The 17,199-nt window shown below is 32.6% G+C and overlaps 1 protein-coding gene across 9 annotated transcripts in view; it reads left to right on the top strand.

The window, feature by feature from the left end:
* Window positions 1-17,199, top strand: part of ATRX (ATRX chromatin remodeler) — a 228,239-nt gene that overhangs the window by 15,886 nt on the left and 195,154 nt on the right. The window lies entirely within an intron of this gene.

The raw sequence follows: 17,199 nt of genomic DNA, 5'->3' as shown, positions 1-17,199 counted from the left end.
AACAGGTGAAAAACATACAACCACAGTTCTTTGAGAATAAGCTCCGTATTATTTTTTGACATTTGCAGCTTGAACTAGAAATGTGGGCCACTGTCTTCATGGCTGCCAGCTAGCCGAAGAGTGGGGCATGATAGGTGAATACTTTAAAACATTATGGTGCTCTCATTCTGAAGTTCAGCAGCTTTTTCTATTAAGTGCTTCCCTGATGGTTGTAATGTTTTGATTGGATTGTAGAGTTCCCAAAAAGTTGATTCTGACAATTTTTACCAGCATAATTGTTGCTATAATGGAGAAACAGAATTTAGAGTTGCTTGCTTTTCCATTGTGTATGATGTCATTCCAGGTGTGTTTGTTTTAATTCCTGTGCCAGTGCCACATTTTGTTAATAACTTTTTTATGAAGCCTTGACATCTGCTAGGGCATGAATACCCATATTGTTGTTCTTTGTACTGTCTTGGCTAATCTTGAACCTGTACTGTCCCATATTATGTAGCTTTTATTTTTTTTTACATTTCTGAATGCTTCAAATCAGTGTTTGGTTCTATTTTAACACACTTCAAAGGCTTAATGTGAGCCAAGCATTGTTTTAGATAAAGGTTTCTTAAACTTGGCATTATAGACATTTTGGTCCAGATAATGCTTTGTTATGGGAGGCTGTCCTATGCGTGCATTGTATCCTTGGCCTCTACCCAGTAGATACCAGTAGCAACCCCACCCCCCCTGCCAGTTATGACAACCAAAAATGTTTAGTTGGATGGTCCCTTTGGGTGGTGGTGGTGTGGGGGTGGCACAATCCTTACATTTGAGAACTACTATTCTAGATCATAGGGATTCACAGAAAATTAATACTGAGCTAAGTGGAGGAGTTAATGGCTCAAATATGCTGTGGTATGGTTAAGTACAGTTACAGAGATATGAACCAAGAACTATGGAAGAACAGCAAAAATTGCCTTGGAAAGTTGATGGCAAGTATTTTCCAAAGAGAGAGATGTCAGTTTTGAGTTCGGTCTTAAGGCAAAGTGGTGACATTTTTTAGGAAAGGAGATGTTCTAGGTGGTAGAAAGTCTAGAGACTTGGTAAAAGGGCTCTTGTTTGCCTTGAGAACAGCAAGACGTTAAGTGTGATTGGAGAGGATATGGGTAATTAGAGTTGAAAAAAAGGAAGGCAGTTGGGGTCAGAATTGAAAAGGCTTTTCAATGCTATGCTGTTTCATTTTTTTTGCCTTTTAATTATAGAAAAGCATCAAATACTTTAAAAGTCTTTAGAGCAATATGTAGTATGTTCAACTTTTTAAAAAGAACAATAATTATATAGTGAAATGATAAAAAGCACATGGTGGATATTGAACTCAAGAAGATAAACTCTAAAAAGAGAACCCTCGTACAGTGTTGGTGGGAGTGTAAATTGGTGAAACCTCTATGGAAAACAATATTGAGATTCCTTAATAAACTAAAAATAGAACTACCATATCATCCAGCAATTCCACTCCTGGGTATATATTTGGAAAAAATGAACACTAATTTGAAAAGATACATGTACTCCAGTGTTTATAGTTAGCACTGTTTACAGTAGCCAAGATATGGAAGCAACACAAGTGCCCATCAATAGACAGTTGGATTAAGAAAGATGTGGTATGTATATATATGTGTGTGTGTGATTGAATATTACTCAACCATAAAGAAGAATGAAATATTGCCATTTGCAGCAACCTAGATAATGTTATAGACCTAGATAATATTAATGCTTGTGAAATAAGTTAGGCAGAGAAAGACAAATACTATATGATATCATTTATATGTGGAATCTAAAAAAATAATACACATGAATGTAGACAGCAAAACAGAAACAGACTGACAGATATAGAAAACAAACTAATGGTTACCAAAGGGAGGAGGGACAAATCAGGAGTATGGAATTAACAGATACAAACTACTATATTTAAAATAGATAAGCAATAAGGATGTGCAGTATAGCACAGGGAATTATATCTGTTATCTTACAATAACCTGTAATGGAATATAATCTGCAAAAATACTGAATCACTATGCCGTACACCTGAAATTAACACAATATTGTAAATCAATTATATTTCAGTTTAAGAAAAAAAGAAGGTAACTCTAGCCTATAAAGTAGGAAGAGATAGAGATTTATATAAAAATAAAACTAGATGTCAAATACGTTGTTCTTAAATCGTATCATTGTTTGTGGAGACTTTTTTTCATCCTCTATTTGTCAAAATTCTTTATAGTATCAACACTGATGATAGTTCTTGGTATTTAAAGCAAGAATGTAGCAGGCAAATGTACAGAGTTGTCTGGTTTTTCAAGCAAATTGTGAGAGTGATATATTTTAAACTCTTACCTGCTTTCTTGGATTGGATTTGTAGTCAGATTAACTAAAACTGGACTCCTGTAATAATTCTGTGTCCTGAGAAAAGGAAGATACCTGAAGAAAAGTTAAAATGCTACTAAAGTTTTGGTAACTTTTATTTTGATATTATCTCAAACTTATGGAAGCATTACAAGACTAGTACAAAGAATTATTTAGCCTTTGTCTAGAGTCACCATTGTTAACATTTTATCCCAAGTACTTTATCATTTGCACATTTTCTTGTTATATTCATTTACTTTTTTCTGAATCATTTGAGTATAAGTATTAGACATCATGCCCCTTTTTTCCAAATGCTTCAGTATTTCCAAAGGACAGGAATATTTTACACAATTACAGGGGAATTATCAATTGATAAAATTTATACGCTACTCTAATCCAAAATCCATATTCTAAGTTTCCAGTTGGTCTTATAATGTCCTTTAATTAGGAGCAGTTCTTCTGCCTCTCATGGTCTTCCCTGACCATGACATTTTTGAAAAGCACAGGCCATTAAATTTTTTAGAATGTCCATGAATTTGGGTTTCTATGATGCTTCTTCATGATTAGAATAAGGTTATGGATTTTTGGCAGAAGTACAACAGAACTGACAGTGTGTTCTTGTTAATGCATCTTAATAGGAGACACATGATGTCAATTGAACCATTACTGGTGATAATAATTTTTTTGATCACTTGGTTAAATTGATATACACCAGATTCTCTGTGTAAAATTAATTTCCCCCCATTTTTAACCAGTGATTGTGTGGGAGATACTTTGAGATCATGTGAATATTTTATTCCTCAGTAAACTTTCACTTACTAGTATTCATTTATTACTATGATTTTTAAAAAAAAAGATCATTGTCTCATTTCATTTCTTCAAATTTCAGTGGCATTTACAAAGATGTGTTTGAAGAAAAATATTTTTTAAAGTTACATTTTCATGGAGAAATGATAGTGTAAAGTAGTAACAGGTCTCAAATTTGAAAATAAATTGCTGTAATGAAACAAATGGGAATGAGAAGTAATAAAATATAATAGAAAACAATAAAAAAGTAACATGTGGACAGTTGTATAAAATTGTATGAAAGCTTGCCAACCCCAGATTTGCTCTTTTTGTTGTGATCCTTTTAAGAACAATTTGTAGCAGAATAATCCCTGTGTAACAGTTTGTTGCTTTTCCCATTTTTGTACTTTGGTTCCATTTCTTTTTCTTTGAATAAAAATTATGGATTGTGTTGAAGGTTTGTAGGACAAGATAAAAGCCCAGAACTCTGAGCCTTTAAAGCATTTTTATTTATCATGCAGTTATTAAAAATAATAGAGACACATTAAAAAAGAACTCTCTAAATCTTGTTACTTTTAAAGCAGGATTTCTCAACAGGATCACCGTTGACGTTTTGGGACAGAGAATTATTTATTGTGGTGGGGGACTCTTGTGTGCATTGTAAGGTGTTTAGCATTTGTCACATGTTCCCTGGGGCCCAAGTTGCCTCCATTGAGAGAGAACTGCTGGCTTACAACAGTGGTTTGCTTTCCCTTGTCCCATAGTTCTTTAAATTTCTTGGACGTGTGCATTTATAAAGTTCATGTAGTTCTAGTTTTGATTAAATTTGGGAATCGAAGTTTTCACTTAAACTGTTGCTTGCATTGTTAGTTTTTCATCTTTATTTTTGTAAAATACACAGCAAAAATTTAATATTTTAATTATTTTAAGGTTTACAATTTAGCAGCATTAAATACATTCAGTGTTGTGTAACCATCACCACTATCTGCAGAACTTTTTCATCATCCCAAGGGAAAAACTGTGTACCCATTAAACAGTAATTCTCCATTCCTTCCTCCCTCCATCCCCTGGTAACTTCTATTCTGTTTTCTGTTTCTTTCATAGTTATTTTTAATCCATTTGGTTGTACCATAATTTTCTTAACACTAATTAAAGTTCTAATTTAGTTTTTATAATGTGACAACAACTTCATGCTTTATAATACTTTTTAAAAGATAATTTCTTTAATTTATGTTACTAAGAGAGGGATTAGTGCATCAAAGGTTGTGAATGTTTATGGTTCTTTGATCATTTACTAATTGTTGGTAAGAGAATTAAATAACTTTGGAACTTTGGGTAATATAAAATAAGTCAAGGTATTTTCAGGTCATTTGATATAATGTTATTAATAGAGTGAAATATTGAAAAAGCACTTGCTTTCTGTAACTTTCAGTTCTGGCTCTTCTGATAGTTATGTAACTCTGGGTCTCAGTTTTGTCCTTTTTATCTAGTCCAGCCCCTCATTTTAAAGTGCTTTTAGCTCTAAAATTTTGTCCCTATGAACTTTTGGGTTATAAAACAATCCTATGACATAGCCTAGATAAAAAGAGAGAGGTAGTAGCGTTTCAGAAACGCAGTTTGGGGGTGGATCTCCTTAAGTGAGCTAGACTTTTCCTTTAGTCCAAGGACAGGATTGTGTGAATTACAATGGGGGGATGTTGGCATCAGTACATTACAGAAGAAAAAGGAATTGCTAATTAGTTATAGTATCTAGGAGTAGACATGGAGCTGACTTACTCTTTAAATCAAATATGAAGTTGTATAGATGATCCCTTTCAGAAGCAAATTTAATAACTGAAAAGTATCCTAACAAGTTATCTTACAGTTAAGTTTTCTAATTTTACAATTGAGGAAATTGAGCTCTACCAAGGTTGCAATTTGCTTAAGGTCATACTCTAATTAGTAATTAGAACTAGAACCAAGATTATTTGACTCCCAGTGCAGGGTTCTTGATGCAGTACTTTGTTTTTAATAATCCATTCAAATTTTTCTGTGTATTTTGTAAACAATTCAGTAAGAAAGTAGAATATTTTTCTGTCAAGTGTGTCATAACTTTTGTTCAAGAAATAAAGAATACTTGTTAGTTCTTAAAGTGATTTTTGCATTTTTCTATCACTACGACAATCTCAAGGACATAAATTATCTATAGTTCTGTTGTTATGACACTGGGATATTTAGAATCTTCTTGATACCTTGTATTTTTGTTCCCATGTTTCAGAGTTGTTTCATTATTATTTAAATTAAGATGAGGTGATTATTTACTAAAATCACTACAGTATAGCTCAGAGAGGCTAAGGGAGCTTTCCAAGGGTGTGCAATTAATCAGTGACATAGTTATTTTTGATCAGAAAGTTTCTTTTTCTAATATCAAAGTAATTTGTGCCCTTTGTTGCATTGTGAAGTTTCTACTTTGCATAACTGGCATACTTCACAATTTTGATGTATAATTGGCATGCTTCTTAATTCTGTAAATGCTTACCTAAAAAATTGCGACACCACTGTCTACAGGCCACTATTGTAGGATATAAGACAGTGAACTCAGTATTAAAATAATAGCTTCTATATATTTAAATTTTTTTATTCTGAAAAGTTATAAACATATTCAAAAGAAAGAAATAGAACTCCGCAAGTACCTGTCACCATCTTAAACAATTATCATCTCATGGTAAGTTGAATTTTCTGTATACCTATCCAAGTTCTCCTCACTGGATTACTTTGAAACAAATTCCAGACATCGTATTATTGTATTGAAGTTTTTTTTAAACAAACTATACCATGGAGTATTCACCTGAAACGAATTAGTATTTGCAAAAGGACAAATGGATCTTTTTTCCTTTCAATGTCAATACAAAGAACAGGTTGCCTTCTTGATTTTTGTTAAGTTATAGTGTATTAGGTGTTTGGCATCCATCATAATTGAAAGAAGCTGTTATACTCTCACATTACTGAAGTATAAAATTTTCAACATTTTATTATGAACAATTTCAAACTTTCAGCACTGTTGAAAGAATTTTACATATACTCACCACCTAGATTCTACGTTTAACATTTTACTACACTTATTTTATCACGTATTTATCCATTTATCAAACTCTTCATTGATGCAGCAGTTCATCCTATCTTCTTACTCATTTCAAAGTAAATTCTAGAGATCAGTATAACTGAGGTTCAGTTTTTAAAGTTATCTTTTCAACTTTGTTTTTCAACTAGGTTTTTTTCAGATTTCTTTTTTGTGTAAACTTTATTGTTGTGAGTGGCCATTTATATCTGAAGTCCTGTGTTGTGACCACTCATAGTCTCCATGGTTTCAGTGGTTTCAGTGCTTCTCATTTTGAACTTTGCTTTCATACACCATGAACCTTTATTAGAATATTTAGGTTATGTACCAGTAATTCATATTTAACCAAAACTAAGCAGAATGAATAATGAGGGTTTTGCACATGTGTTTCCACTGGTCTTTAAAAAAAATCTATTCTAGGAAGACATTGTGTGTCCCATTGTGGTACGCTAAACTAATATGCTATTTTAGGACTCTCTTTTAGAATTTTCCATTAAACAATAACTCTGAGGGCCAGAAGTCACTGTTTCAGTGTTTAGCACTTCTTTATCTTGGTATTCTGTAAAATGCCTAAATATTCTTTGATCTCCACATGACTACATACCTTGTGGCTGAAAAAACTATTTTTACCACATTATGAACTTTTTAAAGGCTCATAATAGCCGTATAGTAAATGCTTATTGAATAAATAAAGGAGGTAAATTTGTCAATTCTTTACTTAATTTTTTGAAGTTTATCTTTACCTTGTATCATCAAACTTGTATGAAGGACAGAAGGATGCTTTTGCTCTATGTAGAGCAAATTGAAATAAGTTTACATTCTAAATAGTTCATTAGCATATTTTCAGACTTGAGTTATTTAATGTAAACAGAAATAAGTAAAGAGAGTTCTGAAACATGTATATTCTGAATTAGTTATTTAATTGGGGAACATTTCAGATAAAAATATAATATGAACATCTCTGCCCCTACCACCTAGCTTTATGAAATCTTATGTTTGCTTTAGATTTCTTTTAAAGAAATAAAACATCACAGATAGAGATGAAGTCTCATGGATTTTAAAATATTTTCTCAACATGTATACATGTATGGATAAGTTTCTACATATTTATAAACATTATTTAGAATCTTTTCAGTTTAATGAGTTTATTTAAGTGATACCATACAGTACATATGATTTTGCAACTCCCTTTTTTGGTTCAGTGTTGTTTTTGGGATTTTGAGGTAGATCTGCACTGTTCAGTAGCAACTACGATCTGTGGCTATTGAGCACTAGAAATGTAGCTAGTGTGAATTAATATGTGCTGGAAGTGTATTTGCATACAGGATTTTGAAAACTTAGTACAGAAAAAATGTAAAATATTTCATTGCTAATTATTTTACATTGACTACATATTGAAATGATAATTTGGATATATTGGGTTAAATAAGATATTCAAATTAATTTCACCTGCTTTTTCTTTTTTTTTTAAAATGTGGCCTCTAGAATATTTTAAGTTATATTTGTGGCTTACAGTATGTCTCTATTGAACAGCACTGATCTAGATTGCTCACTTTTCATTAGTTTTGAGTTCTACGGGTACACTATAATTTATCTACCTACCATTGGTGAATATTTAGAACTTTTTTCTAATTTGGTGCTATTAAAAATGTTACCAAGAGCCTTCTTAAATGTGTCTCCTTTTAACATATGCTACAGTTTCTTTAGGAAGTCAATTTCATTTTTTATTTCTTATTGTAAGATAATTGCCAAGTTGATCTCCATTCTGGTTTTACTAATTTACACTTCAACTGGCAGTCTGAGAATTTTCTTATTCTATAGTTCTTCATCCTGGTCAATGTGTTTTTGTAGACAACTATAACAGCACTTAAATTACCAGCACAAACAAGTATTGGTAATTTTTTAAATGAATATAAATGTCAGCTTACTTCTCTTAGCTAACCTTTTTCATAATAGTCAGTGCACAGATTCCTTTTGTTCCCCTGTGCTATTTGTGTTCTGAATAAATAAAAATTGATTTTAAAATTTAGCAGCCATATCCTATTAGTAGGCAGCTGCATATAAAAAGTATATCTATTTTTTAGTACTGATAGCTTGGAAAAAAACTTCTAGCATCTTTACATGGTGGAATATTATGCTGCCATTAAAATTTATGTTTTGGAAAATAATGATGCAGGAAAATACTCACTTTATATTAATGGAGAGGAAAGTTTATAAAGTAGTAAAGTAACCATTCAATTTTGTTAAAACCAAACATCTGTGTTAACATTTTCCCTTCTAATTACCTCTGGATGGTGGGATTTTAGGTGACATTATATTTTGTACATCATACTTTTTCTTACATTCTACTTTCTATAGTGGTCTTGTTAGGGAAGGAGGATGTGGAGGGGAGTCCTTAGCAACGATAAGCTAAAACTTTCACACCTGGAATATTATTATAAGAGAGAGTAAATGAACTGTAATTGTTCTCATTTTAAATGTTAAATATCAGGCTTTCCTTAAGATACAAATGAAGCAAAACCATATTATTGTTTACTCATTGTTTTTCCTGTATTAGAGGAATTTTTCAAAGAATATCTTATAAATTATTTGGGCATTGTCATTTAACTTCAGTAAGAAGTTCACTTGCATTTGGTATTTTCTACTCTTGGGGAGAGGAAATAATGGAAAATGGATTCATCTCCTGTCCTCTGGAATAAAATTCAGACAATTTGAGCTATGGTCTCAACTTGCTTTAACTTGGAATTACATGATTGAGGGATAGATTTTGGTTTGAATTCAGTTCTCTTGCTTTGTAACCTTTGGAAAGTTATCCAGCATCTGAGTTAATTTTTCATCTGTGTGATAGAGACAATAATACTGAAATGAAAATCAACGATATGTCTAGCATAGTATAAGCCCTTACCAAAATTGAGTTGCTTTCTCTTCTCCTTTTCTATTTTTCAGAGTGAATACATTTAATAGCTGGAGACAGAAATGATTAGGTATGCATTTCATGAAAAGAGATATGGATAGCTCTGATGTATGTATCAAAAAGTATAAAAGATAACAATATAAGCTGATGCTAATTTCTCATACCTTCCACCTCAGGTGTCTGTCATCTAGAGCATTGAGTTCACTACATTCTAAAGATAAGCCAAACACTATTTTCAAAAGTGATCTAATCTGTTTATATATCTTTTGCCTTTGGAATTGACAGTTTTATTGCTCCTGTAAAAAAGTTAATACTATCTCAGATCTTAATCAGCAGTTGTCAAAACTCCATTTAGCTAGTGCTGTCATTGCAGACTTTATCTGATTCAGTTTTTATTGATTAGGAAAATAAGCTGTATTTTTATCTGGAGGACTTTTTAGGACTCACTGAAAATTGAGTTGTGGTCCACAAATGAAATGATTTCACTTATGACTTATAGATAGGCTTAAAGTACTGAATATTTAGCTATAGATACAGAAATATGTGACTTTGAATATGTGACTCTCTCAGAAAACTTAGATTTGGTTTTTCTCCCCTTTCCTCTTTACCAAAAGAGAAATTAGAATCTTATCTAAACTGGGTTTAAGTACTTTTTGCATTACAATATATAGGGATGCAGATTCACTCTGAAATCAACTTCTAGAGGAAAACATATTTTGTTACAATGGGTAAAGTAAAATTGCATTTCTGCTTCATCTGAAGGTAGTTTGTATTTTAATCTACTTAAATCTAAATTCATTCCCTTTGAGCTAAAATGTGACTTCATCCTGATAAAAACCCTCCAAAGATTCCTTTTTTGAAAGAACTTGGTATGCTTCTGTTAGAAAATAAAGGCAGCAATACTTGTACTTATTTTTTTGTTTGAGTGAATAGAATGTATTGAATTTAGATAGATGAGACTCAAATGGAATAAATCTAAGCTTTTCAAATATTTGTCATATTTCCTACCCTCAACTGATCTTTATTTTTCCTTGATTCTGTATAAAACCTTTTTACCTTTCTCTTTTAATACCAGAAACATGTGTGGTTCAGTGTTTGCTTTCCCAAGCTATTCTTCAGGAAATTCATGACTCTAGCAAACTCTGCTTCTCAAAATGGAGGTTAGTAGGTACTGGAAATAAGGTTAAGAGATTTAGCCCTAGCTCATACAACTTAATAAGAAAAAAACAAACAATCCAATCCAAAAATTGGCAGAAGACTTAAACAAGCAGTTCTCCAATGAAGACATATGAATGACCAATAGGCACATGAAAAAATGCTCAATATCCCTAATTATCAGAGAAATGCAAATCAAAACTACAATGAGGTATCACCTCACAGCAGTCAGAATGGCCATCATACAGAAGTCCACAAACGATAAATGCTGGAGAGGCTGTGGATAAAAGGGAACCCTCCTCCACTGTTGGTGGGAATATAGTTTGGTGCAGCCATGATGGAAAACAGTATGGAGATTCCTCAGAAAACTAAAAATAGACTTACCATATGACCCAGCAATCTCACTCCTGGGCATATATCCAGAAGGAACCCTAATTCAAAAGGATACATGCACCCCAATGTTCATAGCAGCACTATTTACAGTAGCTAAGACATGGAAACAACCTGAATGTCCATCGACAGATGACTGGATAAAGAAGCTGTGTATATTTATACAATGGAATACTATTCAGCCATAAAAAATGTAAAACAATGCCATTTGCAGCAACATGGATGTCCCTGGAGAATGTCATTGAAGTAAGCCAGAAAGAGAAAGAAAAATGCCATATGATATCACTTATATATGGAATCTAAAAAAAAATGAACTTATTTACAAAACAGAAACAGACTCACAGACAGAGAAAACAAACTTATGGTTACCACAGGGGAAGGGGAGTAGGAAGGGATAAATTGGGAGTTTGAGATTTGCAGATACTAACTACTATATATATAAAATAGGTAAACAAGAAGTTTATAGTGAATAGTGCAGGGACCTATAGTCAATATCTTGTAATAACTTATGGAGAAAAAGAATATCAAAATGAATATATGTATGTACCTATATAACTGAAGCACTGTGCTGTACACCAGAAATTGACACAACATTGTAAACTGATTATACTTCAATAAAATATATATATATATATATATGAGTTTTAGCCCTAAAAGAACCTGTATAAAAGTTAGATGTATCAGATTTTTAAAAATTAGGAAATTCACAGTTATAGGGATCGTTCCCCTTTCTTCTCTAGATTATTCCTGGCATAATTAATAGTGTTTCTTCATTATTAGGTTGTGAGTTCCTTAAAGTCAGGTCTTATGTATTTATTTTTATTGCAATACCAAGTACTCAGTATATATTCAGCATTTGGTAACTACTGTAGAATGAATAAGTGAATCTTACTCCTCATCAATAAAAAGTGAAATCTGACTGATTTGGATTAGAACCCTTATGTCAGTTTGGGAAGAGTTTAAATGGAAGTTTTTTAGGCAAGAGATATTTATAAAGCTGATCTGAATTGCCTTTGTTTTGAAATTTTAATGCTTTACAGATACTTTAAAGTATTTTTCAAAAAAGCTTGAATGATTAGTAAGTTGTATTTCTTAGTCCAATTTGCTCACATTATTACTCCTAAATTATGGCTCATCTTTCTACTGAGGCATCAGCCCACTGAAAGAAACAGACCCATATAACTTTTTCAGATGTTAAAGTCAGACTGGAAAATTAGAAACTCAGAATGTTAGCCATTTCTGAATCTCTTTTTATTGAGTCATTGTGAAATTATAAGAAAATAATTTAATAGTTAAAGAAGATACGATATTTGCATTCTGATATTTGATATTAGTCTAAATTTTCCAGGATTGGCGCCATCAATTGAAAAGAAATGAAGAAGTTTAACCAGAGCAACAGGGAATGAATTGTTGTTTGGGGGTAAGATTGTCATAGAGTTAGGTTACACATACAGGACAAAATACTTGAATATTAGAATGAGTACACACAGACCAGGAACTCTAGTTGTCTTGAGATTGGAGGATAGAGTTGACTTTGAAGAGGTTTTGTTTCGTTATTTTGTACTCCTCATCTAACAGAGTGCAGAACTTACTCATTTTCACTTGTTTCTTCTTAGTTGAGTCCTGTCTTCATGCTAATCTTTGCATAACTTTAATAGCTAGGCATGTGTTATGTAGTTAGTTTCTGACCAGTTCCTTTTGAATTCTTCAGTTTACTTCTATAAAGTCTTAAGGTGGCTTCTACAAAATTTAGAACCACCATTCTGCTTTTTAACTCAGATAAATTAGATCTGAGTTTTTGTGAAAGAAGAGATTGCCTCATTTTTGTTTTTAGAGAAATATTCAGTGGTATTCAAGAGGTTTGTAGTGGCTCTTTGTATTCAGTATACTTACTTATGAAGGATTTTTAATATATCTTGTTTTGGGACTCAAAGAGAAAGTCTTAGATTTTAGTAGTGCCTTGTTTGTTGTGGTAAATTTTGGATTCTGTTTTCAGAAAAGTAAAACTCATCTTCTAAGATGATTATTTTATGGTACCCATTCCAGATATGACTTGTCATCTCATATATTTAATTTTTATGTCCTTAGATGACTAGGAGGCCTGAATGACTTTTTGAGATGTTGTGAAATAGACACCAGTGTTTTTCCTGTTTCAGTACTTTTTTTTGTTCCCCTCCCTTTTTTTCTTTTCTTTTCTTTCGTTTGTTGTATTTCCAGAAATTCTTCAAGTATAAAATGTTAATACTTCCCAAGGGTCAAGAGAAGCATGTGGATTTAAAAACTCTAGGTATTTTAGAGGATACTTAGAGGGGTCTCTGAAGAATTAAAAGGGATAATACCATTTATCTTCCCTTATTTGTGACACAAACTTTCCACCAGACTGTCTGATACATTGGTCCTTCTTATGTCCCACTACAAAATTAATGTTGAACAATTAATGTTAAGTAGAAAGAGTAATATAATAATAAGAGTCAGGTAGAGTTGAAGGCCAAAAAAGTCTTGTTATAGAGAATAGACATTGTAAAATTGTATTGTAAAATCTTGTGCCCTGGGTGAACATGAAAGTTTGGACACTTGGTTTTTTTTCTTAATACTGAATTAGAATTTTTCAGAAAGTAGAGAAAGACTTGATATCCTAGGGTGAGATCCTGGATGGAAGGAACCTGTGCTTTTTCTACCTTATTTATAATATAATCAGTCAGTGTTTACTACTACTTGACCCCAAAAGGCAACAAAGTAATTATCTAGCTTGACAGGTAAGTTTTAAAAAGATACAGATAACTGTTTATTTTAATGTCTGTTTCCATGCTATAGTTTTATAATCTGTGCTGAACCAAAAAGTTAAAGCAATAATAGTTTGATTACTCCTGATTGCTGCTTTTAAAGCTAAAGATTTTCAAATATTATTTTCAGATCATGTTAAACTTTTTGTTTGAGTCAGTTTTTTCCCCTAATTCTTGTTCAGTGTAGAGATTGTATGAAAGGTCAAAATTCAAGTGCAATTGCTGTCAAAAGATCTATAAGCAACTCAGTTAATATCCAGTTCACTTAAAAAAACTTTATTGATATAAATCACAAACTACAGTTTATCCATTTAAACAGTACAGTTCATTGGTTTTAGTATATTCACAGATCTGTACAGCCATTATCATCACTCCAACAAGAAACCCCATACCAATTAGTGGTCACTCCTCATTTTTCCCCATGTTTCTATCCCAGATCCTGACAACCACTATTTTACCTTCTACCTCTAGGGACTTGCATATTTTGAACATTTCATATAAAAGAGATCATACAATATGTGGTCTTTTGTGACAGGCTGCATTCATTTAACATAATACTTTCAAGATACATCCATGTTGTACCATGACTCAGACCTTCATTCCTTTTTATTGGTGGATAATATTCCATTCATCATTTGATGGATATTTGGTTTGTTTCTACTTTTTGGTTATTATGAATCATGCTGCTATGAAAATTTGTATATGAATTTTTGTGTGGGCATTTATTTTCATTTCTTTTTGGAATTCTGGGTCATATGGAAACTGTTTAACTTTTTGAGGAATTGTCAAAACTTTTTCAAAGTACCATTTTATGTTCACATCAGCAGTGTATAAGGGTTCCAGTTTTTCCACATCCTCACCAACATCATGTATTGTCCATCTTTTTAATTATGTCCATTCTGGTGGGTGGTAGTATCTTTTGTTTTTATTGTGATAAAATATATAGAATATTTATCATTTTAACCATTTGTAAGTGTGCAATTCAATAGCATTAAGTACATTCACAATATGTAAAAATCACCACCATCTATACCGAAAACTTTTATCATCCCCAACAAAAGCTCTGTACTCATCTTTAAAGTCTCTTTGGTAAATGGTGCTGGGTCAGTCATCCATATGTGAAAGAAAGAAGGTTGGACCCTTACCTCATACCATATACAACAACTAAAATTGGATCAAATACCTAAATTTCAGAGCTAAAACTGTGACAATCTTAGGAGAAAACATAAGGGCTAATCTTCAAGACCTTGAATTTGGCCATGGTCTCTTAAATAAGATGCAAAAAACACAGGCAACAAAAGAAAGATACATATAATTTGAACCCTTACAACTCAGGAATAAAAAGACAGCTCAGTTAAAAAGTGGACAAAGTGTTAGCTACTATATGTAATTTTAAAAAAGTTTCTTTTGTATAGCACAGGGGACTATGCTCAATATCTTGTAATAGCCTTTAATGGAAAAAAATGAAAACGAATATATGTATGTATATGCAAGACTGGGACATTGTGCTGAACACCAGAAATTGACACATTGTAATTGACTGTACTTGAATTAAAGAAAAGTGGACAAAGGACTTGAATAGATATCTCTCTGCTTTTTGTGATAAAATGCACATAATTAACATAAACCTTTTTAAGTGTACATTTCAACGGGGTTAAGTATATTTTTATGTTGCTGTGCAACGAATCTCCAGAAATTTTTCATCTCGTGAAACTGAAACTCTATACTCTATAAAAACAGCTCCCCATTTCCCTTGGCATCCCTTTGTTTATAATCATGTCTTTATGTTTAAAGTGGGCTTCTTGTAGATAGCATATATTTGAATCTTGGTTTTAGTCCACTCTGACACCTGACTGTATCCACCTGACAGTCTGACTCACTGACTCTTAGTTGGTGTATTCAGATTATTCACATTTAAAGTGAATTTTGATATAGTTGGATTAATATCTACTATGTATATAACTTTTTTATTCATTGCACTTGTTTTCCTTTTTAATCTTCTTTTTTGCCTTTGGGTTTTTTTTTTAACATTTTTTATTGATTTATAATCATTTTACAATGTTGTGTCAAATTCCAGTGTAGAGCACAATTTTTCAGTTATACATGAACATATATATATTCATTGTCACATTTTTTTCTCTGTGAGCTACCATAAGATCTTGTGTATATATCCCTGTGCTATACAGTATAATCTTGTTTATCTATTCTACAATTTTGAAATCCTGTCTATCCCTTCCCACCCTCCGCCCCCTTGGCAACTACAAGTTTGTATTCTATGTCTATGAGTCTGTTTCTGTTTTGTATTTATGCTTTGTTTGTTTGTTTTTTTAGATTCCACATATGAGCAATCTCATATGGTATTTTTCTTTCTCTTTCTGGCTTATTTCACTTAGAATGACATTCTCCAGGGGCATCCATGTTGCTACAAATGGTGTTATGTTGTCGGTTTTTATGGCTCAAGAGTATTCCATTGTATAAATAGACCACATCTTCTTTATCCAGTCATCTGTTGATGGACATTTAGGCTGTTTCCATGTCTTGGCTATTGTAAATAGTGCTGCTATGAACATTGAGGTGTGGATGTCCTTTAAAAGTAGGGTTCCTTCTGGATATATGCCCAGGAGCGGGATGACTGGGTCATATGGTAAGTCTTTTCCTAGTCTTTTGAGGAATCTCCATACTGTTTTCCACAGTGGCTACACCAAACTGCATTCCCACCAGCAGTGTAGGAGGGTTCCCTTTTCTCCACAGCCTCTCCAGCATTTGTCATTTGTGGATTTTTGAATGATGGCCATTCTGACTGGTGTGAGGTGACACCTCATTGAAGTTTTGATTTGCATTTCTCTGATTATTAGTGATATTGAGCATTTTTTCATGTGCCTATTGATCATTTGTATTTCTTCCTTGGAGAATTGCTTGTTTAGGTCTTCTGCCCATTTTGGGATTGGGTTGTTTGTTTTTTTCTTAAGTCGTATGAGCTGCTTATATATTCTGCAGATCAAGCCTTTGTTGGTTTCAGCGTTTGCAAACATTTTCTCCCATTCTGTAGGTTGTCTTTTTGTTTTACTTATGGTTTCCTTTGCTGTGCAGAAGTTTGTAAGTTTAATTAGGTCCCATTTGTTTATTCTTGCTTTTATTTCTATTGCTTGGGTAGACTGCCCTAGGAGAACATTTTTGAGATGTATGTCAGATAATGTTTTGCCTATGTTTTCTTCTAGGAGGTTTATTCTATCTTGTCTTATGTTTAAATCTTTGATCCATTTTGAGTTTATTTTTGTGTATGGTGTAAGGGAATGTTCTAGCTTCATTGATTTACATGCTGCTGTCCAGTTTTCCCAACACCATTTGCTGAAGAGACTGTCTTTATTCCATTGTATGTTCTTGTCTCCTTTGTCGAATTTTGTGGGTTCATTTCTGGGCTCTCTGTTCTGTTCCATTGGTTCATATATCTGTTTTGTACCTATACCATGCTGTCTTGATGACTGTAGCTCTATAGTATTGTCTGAAGTCTGGGAGAGTTATTCCTCCAGCCTCTTTCTTTCTCTTCAGTAATGCTTTGGCAATTCTAGGTAGGTCTTTTGTGGTTCCATATAAATTTTATTATGATTTGTTCTAGTTCTCTGAATAATGTCCTGGGTAATTTGATAGGGATTGCATTAAATCTGTAGGTTGTCTTGGGCAGTATGACCATTTAACAATATTGA

Source organism: Camelus bactrianus, chromosome X (genome assembly GCF_048773025.1).
Source record: "Camelus bactrianus isolate YW-2024 breed Bactrian camel chromosome X, ASM4877302v1, whole genome shotgun sequence".
Lineage (NCBI taxonomy): Eukaryota > Metazoa > Chordata > Mammalia > Artiodactyla > Camelidae > Camelus > Camelus bactrianus.
The sequence above is the reverse complement of the archived record's forward strand: the minus strand, read 5'-3'. Positions and strand labels throughout refer to the sequence as shown.